This window comes from Muntiacus reevesi, chromosome 3, assembly GCF_963930625.1.
Source record: "Muntiacus reevesi chromosome 3, mMunRee1.1, whole genome shotgun sequence".
Taxonomy (NCBI): domain Eukaryota; kingdom Metazoa; phylum Chordata; class Mammalia; order Artiodactyla; family Cervidae; genus Muntiacus; species Muntiacus reevesi.
In genome coordinates, this window is record NC_089251.1 from 210775696 (window position 1) to 210784651 (window position 8956).

Here is an 8956-nt window from a genome sequence, read left to right on the forward strand (position 1 = left end):
GTGTGTGTTCATTCCTAAACTTAGGGCAAAAACCAGCTTGATCCTGTTGGTGGGTGAAAAGTTTTTTTTTTATTGTAATAAAAAAACACATAACACAAAATTTACCATCTTAACCATTTTTGTGTACAGTTGAGTGGTGTTAAGTATGTTCACATTGTGCAACCAGAGTCCAGAACTCTGGCAGAACCAAAGCTCTGTAATCAAATACTCCCCGCTCCCTTCTTCCCCAGGTTTTGGCGGTGAGCATTCTCTTTTGTCTCTATGATTTGACTCTTCTAGGTGTCTCATACAGTATTTTTCTGTTTGTGACTGGCTTATTTCACTTAGCATGATGTCCTCAAGGTTTATCCTATTTTAGCATGGGTCAGAATTTGCTTTTTTAAGGCTAAATAATAATCTGTTTTCTGTATATACCACATTTTGTTTATTTGTTCATCTCGATGGGCATTTGGGTTGTTTCCCTCTTTTGGCTATTGTGAATAATACTGCTGTGAACATGGGTGTACAAATGTCTATTTTCAGACCTCGATTTCAGTTCTTTTGGGTGTGTAACCTAGAAGTGGAATTACTAGATTATATAGTACAGACATACCTTGCTTTATTGCACTTCACAGATACAGTATTTTGTTTTTGTTTTTTTACAAATTGAAGGTTTGCAACAACCATTCATCAGATGAGTCTGCCAGCACCATTTTTCCAACATTTGCTCATTTTGTGTCATATTTTGGAAATTTTCCAAATATTTCACACTGTTTCATTATTATGTTACAATGATCTTTGAAAATACTACTACAACTGGGTAAAGGGTCAGAGGAGAGTTGGCATGTTTTAGCAACAAATTATTTTTTAATTAAGGTATATACATGTTTTTTTAGGCCTAATGTGATTGCACACTTAATTGACTATTTGTTACTGTTGTTGTTTTAGTTGCTAAGTTGTGTCTGACTCTTATGGGACTCTTTGAACTGTAGCCTGCCAGGCTCCTCTCTCCATGAGTTTTTCTGGCAAGAATACTGGAGTGGGTTGCCATTTCCTTCCACAAGGGATCTTCCCTACCCAGGTATCCAACCTGCATCTCCTGCATTGCAGGCAGAAACTTTAATACTGAGCCACTGGCAAAAGTCCTACTAGACTGTGATACACTGTAAATATGACTTGTGCTCTGGGCAACCAAAAGGTCTTTTTGACTCTCTTTGTTGTAGTTGTATGGATATGAAACTGCAGTATGACTGAGATATGCCTGTAATTAAATTTTTAAGTTTTTGTGGAATAACCGTACTATAAATGGTGCATATACCATATTACATTTCCACCAACAATGCACAGGGGTTCTAGTTTCTCCACATTCACACCAACTCTGTTATTTTCTGCTCTCTTAATAGTAAGAATCATAATAAGGGTTAGATGTTATCTCTTTCTTGTTTGTGTTTTCCTAGTGATCATTGAGGCTGAGCATCTTTGCATGTGCTTCTTTAGCCATTAGTGTATTTAATTTGGAGAAATTTCTGATCCTTTTCCCATTTTTTAGCACAGTTGTTTGGTTTTTTGATTGTTGTGTTAGAGGTGTGTTTTTTTATCATAGCTTTCTTGGGCTTCAGTTTCAAATAATTCTTTATGAAAATGAGACTTTATTATTTAATGACACAAAATGTATCAAAATGTGCTTTACATGTAGCTAGAAGCCTAAGTATTGGGCCCTTCATAAAGTAATAATATAATGAGGCATGTTAGTATTTTTTTTCTTAGCAACAATTGAAGCTGTTTATCATAGTAAAATTAAATACTGTGTAGCTTCAAGCTGTTTCCAGAGGTTTACATTAGACATGAAAAAATACACATTATATGTGGTTTTCAGATTAGCTAGTGTTCAGTCAGTTCTTAATAAATCGACCTAAGAGTGTAATTACAAGGTTTTTTATCCTCAATTAAAATTCTGTCGTAATAGATATTTAAGAAGCATTATAAACTTTTATAATTTGAACTTTTCAAGTTTACCACTTAGTCATATTAAGGTTAAAATGTAAAGCATCTAAGAAATGCTGGTACTGAAATTTAGATACCTGTGTCAGTTGACTATTTTTTAATTATCTAAGTCTGTACATCTGGGATAAATTCAGTATTTTTTTTAAAAACCTTTTCAGTGCTCGCTTCGGCAGCACATATACTAAAATTGGTACGATACAGAGATTAGCATGGCCCCTGCGCAAGGATGACATGCAAATTCATAAAGCATTCCATATTTTTTTAATCTCAAAAATATACAAGCACCTCCTGCAGCTCAATTCCAGAAAAATAAATGACCCAATCAAAAAATGGGCCAATGAACTAAACAGACATTTCTCCAAAGAAGACATACAGATGGCTAACAAACACATGAAAAAAATGCTCAACATCACTCATTATCAGAGAAATGCAAATCAAAACCACAACGAGGTACCATTACACACCAGTCAGGATGGCTGCTATCCAAAAGTCTACAAGCAATAAATGCTGGAGAGGGTGTGGAGAAAAGGGAACCCTCTTACACTGTTGGTGGGAATGCAAACTAGTACAGCCACTATGGAAAACAGTGTGGAGATTTCTTAAAAAACTGGAAATAGAACTGCCAGATGACCCAGCAATCCCACTCCTGGGCATACACACCGAGGAAACCAGATCTGAAAGAGACACGTGCACCCCAGTGTTCATCACAGCACTGTTTATAATAGCCAGGACATGGAAGCAACCTAGATGCCCATCAGCAGACGAATAGATAAGGAAGCTATGGTACATATACACCATGGAATATTACTCAGCCATTAAAAAGAATTCATTTGAATCAGTTCTAATGAGGTGGATGACCTGGAGCCCATTATACAGAGTGAAGTTAGCCAGAAAGATAAAGACCAATACAGTATACTAACACATATATATGGAATTTTAAAAGATGGTAATGATAACCCTACATGCAAAACAGAAAAAGAGACACAGATGTATAGAACAGACTTCTGGACTCTGTGGGAGAAGGCGAGGGTGGGATGTTTTGAGAGAACAGCATTGAAACAAGTATACTATCAAGGGTGAAACAGATCACCAGCCCAGGTTGGATGCATGAGACAAATGCTCAGGGCTGGTGCACTGGGAAGACCCAGAGGGATGGGATGGGGTGGGAGGTGGGAGGGGGGATCGGGATGGGGAACACATGTAAATCCATGGCTGATTCATGTCAGTGTATGGCAAAAACAACTACAATATTGTAAAGTAATTAGCCTCCAACTAATAAAAATAAATGAAAGAAAAAAAAAAACCTTTTCAATTTTGTTTCTGGCCTTCAAAATTTTGTCTTTAACATGCTGTAAGTAAAGCTTTTGTAGTTGAGAAAAATTAATGTTCACCAACATACAGTGGGCTTCCCTGGTGGCTCAGATGGTAGGGAGTCTGCTTGCAGTGCAGGAGACCTGGGTTCAATCCCTGGGTCAGGAGAATCTCCAGGAGAAGGGAATGGCAACCCACTCCAGTATTCTTGCCTGGAGAATTCTGTGGACAGAGGAGCCTGGCCAGCTGTAGTCCATGGGGTCACAAAGGGTCAGACATGACTGAGCAAGTAACACTTTCAACATACAATGAGAAATAAGGCAGATGAAAAAGTTGAAAGCTGATGAACTGCCAATAACTTTTGAAATATAGAAATAACTTTTTTTTGAGACTTTTTTTTTTTTTTTAAAGAAAACCTCTACTTATTGTATTAACTTCCCATGGACAGGAACAGTTTATGAACCAAGCCTGGTGATCACAGTAAAGATCCTAGGCTTCTATTATTACTGGAAAATGTTCATGGCAGTATCAGTAGATATCATAGACCATGGAAAAGACATTTTGACAGAGCAAGATTTATTTTTAAAGAGTCTAAAATGTTAGATTCTTTAAGACATTTTGCCGGGAGCCACGGGCAAGGCGGGTGAGGTTTTCTCCCTCATGACCTTGTCATGGGTGGGATCTCGTGTGCCGGCTCCTGGCAACCTTTACTCCAACATCATCTTTTTTTTTTTTTTTTTTTTTAATAATTTTAAAAATTTATTTATTTTTGGTTGTGCTGGGTCTTTGTTGCCGCACAGTTTCTTTAGTTGCAGCAAGCGGGGTCTCCTCTTCCTTGCATTGTGCACGCTTCTTATTCCAGTGGCCTCTTTTATTGTGGACCCCAGGCTCGAGGGCACTGAGCTTCAGTAGTTGTGGCGCGTGGGCTCAGTAGTTGTGGCCAGTGGACTGAGTTGCTCCGTGGCATGTGGGATCTTCCTGGATCAGGGATCGAACTTGAATCTCGTGCATTGTTGGGCAGATTCTTTACCACTGATCCACCAGGGAAGTCCCTAACATCACCTTTTTTAAGTCATAAATTCTTACATTATTATGGGATGAATTCTGCCCTCCACCCCAAAGTTGATGTCTTACCTGCAGTACCTCAGAACATAACCTTACTTGTAAATAGGGTCATTGCAGATATCATTAGTTAAGATGAGGTCTTGCTAGATTAGAGTGAGCCCTTTATTCAGTATAACTAGTATCCCTATTAAAAGGGGAAATTTGGAGACCCGTCTGTAAGCCAAGGAGAGAGGTCTGGAGCAGGCCCTCCTGGGGAACCACGCCTGCCCTGTTTATGTCTGTCCCGACCTCCCAGTTTACCCCTCCCTTTCCTGCCCCCCGGTCACCACAGGTTTGTTTTTTACATCTGTGATTCTATTTCTGTGATTCTGTTTCTGTTTTGTAAATAAGTTCATTTGTACCATTTTTTTTTAGATTTCACATATAAGCAATATTCTGTGATAATTGTCTTTTTCTGTCTTATTTCAGTCAGCCTTTTTTCTTTCTTCATCAGTGACTTAAGCCCTGACTTAACTCTAGTTTAGAGACCCAGGGCTAGGAGTCTAGGACAAGTGCCCTTTGGTCCCCCTGTTCTACTGTGGTAATTATCAATACAGTTATCTTAAGATAATATTTTGTTGTTGAGTTTGCTTCTTTCTTTGTTTTTGTGGGTTTTTTTGCATTTACTTTTCAAATGGGGAAATTATGCACTTTGTTTCTTGTAGTAATTACTGTTTTTAACTATGCATCTTTAACTTAAGTATGTCATTAGTATCTTATTCTCCTTCCCAGACAGTTCCAGGGGTCTTTACACTCTGATCTTTCATTAGTTTTCCCTTATTCCTTTAATTGTAAGCAGAAGAAATCCAGAACATGCTAACTCAACAAAAGTAGAACTTCCTCACTCATATGCTAGGTTCAGACCTCAAATGGTATAATCTGACTCTTAAGGTCCTCTCTGGAGGCGTTCTATGGACAGCTTCATCCATGTTGCCAGAAAAAATTCATTGCCTGTAAATCCCAGCTTACTTAATCTTTAGATTTCTTGATGTCTGTAGGAATGAGCTGGTGATTGGTGACAAGGAAGATCTTATGGCACGTTTCTGAATGACTCACCTTAAATCATCACAAGTTCAACCCTGAAAATGTCCAATTTGGGTTGAGATGTATATAGTATATGCCTATGTCATATACTCACCCCTGGGGCTGTAAGTGGAGGTTGAGTCAAGTACAGGGCAAGGCCACTGGTGAGTGATACCAATACCAGAAGAAATATTGGAACTGGGCCTTCAATAGACAGAAATAACAGAAGCCAGTATATATATAGTCATCATTCACTGAATAAAATAATGGACCCATAAATGAAGGAATGGGCTTCCCTCATAGCTCAGTGGTAAAGAATCTGCCTGTAGTGCAGGAAATGCTCTTTGGATCCCTGAGCTGGAAAGAATCCCTGGAGAAAGGAATGGTTACCCATTCCAGTATTCTTGCCTGGAGTATTCCTTGGACAGAGGAGTCTGGCAGACTATAGTCCAACAGTCTATGGGGTTGCAGAAAATCAGACATGACTTAGTGAATAAAAACAACAAAACAGTCTTAAATTTTGATATAAGCTTTTAAAATACATTAGCATTTAATACATAAGCATTAAATTAAATACATAAGCATTAAATTAAATACATAAGCATTTAAAATATGTTTTAAAATACTATATTTCTTCAAATTGAAGCCTGGAGTCTAAAGTGCTGGAGAGGTACACATTTTAAGAGATTCAGTGTGGTAGATTTCAATAATGATAATAAGTTGGGGTGGAGAGGAATAACAAACCACTGGAAATATTGAATTATAGATTAATTGTTTCACATGTAATGCCAGTTCTCTAAGCACACATCACTTTTCACATACAAGAAAGGAATACTGTGTAGTGGCTAAGATTGCAGACAGATCAGTAGTATCCAATAGAACTTTGTACAACAGTGGAAATGTTCCCTATCCGCATTGTCCAACATGGTAGCCCCTAGACACATGTAGCTGCTGAGCTCTTGAGATGTGGCCGTGTAACTGAAGAACTGAATTTTATTTAATATTAATTAAATTTAAATAGCTACATGGGCTAGTGGCTATCTTATTAGGCAGCACAGCTCACTAGTCTTGGAATACCTTGAACAGTATCCTGCCCCCTCTTATTTGATAGCTTTAAAGCATTAGGCATTTTGTAAAACCCTCCTTGCCTTTATTTTCCCCATCTGTATAATGGGGGAAATACATACCTAGCTTAATGGGCTATTTTGAGATTAAATGACTTCATTTATGTGTGTTTGGCACTCACTATCTTAGTTTGCGCTGCTACAACAAAATAATGTAGACTATGAAAAGTGAAAGTCACTCAGTTGTGTCCAACTCTTTGCGACCCCATGAACTGTAAACCACCAGGCTCCTCTGGCTATAGAGTTCTCCAGGCAAAAATACTGGAGTGGGTAGCCTATCCGTCCTCCAGAGAATCTTCCCAACCCAGGGATTGAACTCAGGCCTCCCACATTGCAGGTGGATTCTTTACCAGCTGAGCCACAAGGGAAGCCTATCAATACTGGAGTAGGTAGCCTATCCCTTCTCCAGGGAACCTTCCCAACCCAGGGATCGAACCCACATCTCCTACATTACAGGTGGATTCTTGACCATCTAAGCTACCAGGGAAGCCCATAGACTGGTGACTTGTAAATAGCAGAAATGTACTGCTCACAGATTTGGAGGCTAGAGTACAAGCCAGCCTGATTGGGTTCTGGTGAAGGCTGTCTTCTGGGTTGCAGATTGTGGACTTCTTGCAGGGAAGAAGGACTGAGGAATTCTGAGGGGTTCTTATTTTTAAAAGCTCCATTTCCATTCATGAGGGCTCCGCGAATTAATGACCTTATGGCCTCAGCACCTTCCAAAGGCCCTACCTCCTAACACTGTCACATCAGGTTAGGATTTCAACATAAGGATTGAGGGGAACCAAACATTTAGACCATAGCACCTGGTATGCCATGCTCAAGTGTTAGTCATTATCGTCTTTATGGTCCCCACCCTTTCACCACCCTTGGAATGGAAGCCAAAGAAATTGAGGGCCAGTAGTCCCAGCAATTAACATTTCTCATTGAAGGTATTTTAGCTGTAACACTTGGGCTGTTTATTCATAATGTGTACATTATTGTTCACTGAGTACAGGAAATGGAGTTACAGTGTAGCTTGGGGACATTTCGGGAAGAACATTTAGATACTAAGTATTGTGAATTGGAATTGGTTCTTGGAATTGGTTGCCAGGAGAGATAGGGAAATTTTAATTTTTATCAAATGAGGGTCCCTGAACATGCTTCATGGTGTTTTGGTTGGTATTCTTCATTTTTAAGGTGAATAAATGTATTTTAAAATCTCTAGAATGATAATCATGTTTTTAAATATTTTCAAGTTATTTGCTAGTAATACCTATGTCCTTCCTATTAGACATGTTTAGCAGAATTTTTTTTAAGGATATTCTCTAAATGTCAAAATACAATTACACAAAACTTAGAGGTTACTACTTTTTAATCTACTTCCATTTTAAAATCATTTGTTCAATGAAACTTGAAAACCAAAGTGTCTTTATCACTAGTGTTGACGATTTTACAGAGTATGTTAGTTGTCCTCCTCCTTTCCATCCCTTAGTATCAGTTTATATTTTGTCTCCTACAGTGTTTTGAAATATTGAAAAAAATCACTGGGTTTGTTTTTAATTTCTTCAGATTTCTTTGATTTTTGTAATTTTTTCCCCATCAACTCTGCAATTTAATATTTTAAACAATTGTTTTGTAGTTCATTATGTCTTATTAATAATAATTTGAAAGATTTATTCCAATAAATACTTGTAGTATGCCCTGACAGAACCCTTTAATCCTTTTTAAATGTGCAGCTGAAATTGTTTTCAGGTTTTTAGCTTTCCTCATGGTAATATTGGTCAACTTTGTTTAGTTTAAATATTTCAGTGCATCCTCTTATTTAATTTCTCATACTTTCTCCCTCATTTTTGCATACTGACTGTTGATTGTTAATATTTTGTGACCTATTTTTTGTGATTTGCTTGTGAGATGTAGACTGTTAAAATTGTGTTTTTGTCTTCCTAGTGTAACAGCATATTCTGGTACAATTAAACTGGTTTTGAACTGGGAACTAATTTTATAAAACTTGGTGAGTTTGTATAAATGAAGTCTTACCATGTAATACAACATTCACTTGCTAGATTAAAGGGAAAAGAGCTACTCTAATTTATGTCTTTTAGTATGCCCAGTAGATATGGCTAAACAATCTATAAAATATTTCACTATCATCATGTATAATTTAGCTTGCAGCTGTTTCATACTAACTAAATGAATTCAATGAGAAGTGTTGAGATTTTGAAATGACCAAATTACCAGGTTTTCCCTCAGTGATGGCATAGAACTTACTTTATTTTCATTTACAAAGTCAGTACACGTATATATTTTTCTGCAAGACCTATCAATTCTTCTGTTCCAATCATGTAATGTTTAAAATTTCAGGTGGTTATGATTCATTAGTACCATTGAAGCATGCTAAAATGTGAAATCTCTGCAAACTGAAGAAATTT

General features: G+C 37.5%; 1 non-coding gene across 1 annotated transcript; it reads left to right on the forward strand.

Annotated features, from left to right (window-relative positions):
- Window positions 1–2140: 2140 nt before the first annotated feature.
- On the forward strand, window positions 2141–2244 carry LOC136165683 (U6 spliceosomal RNA). Its single transcript, XR_010662686.1, has one exon. It is a non-coding gene; the product is annotated as a U6 spliceosomal RNA (small nuclear RNA).
- Window positions 2245–8956: the final 6712 nt, after the last annotated feature.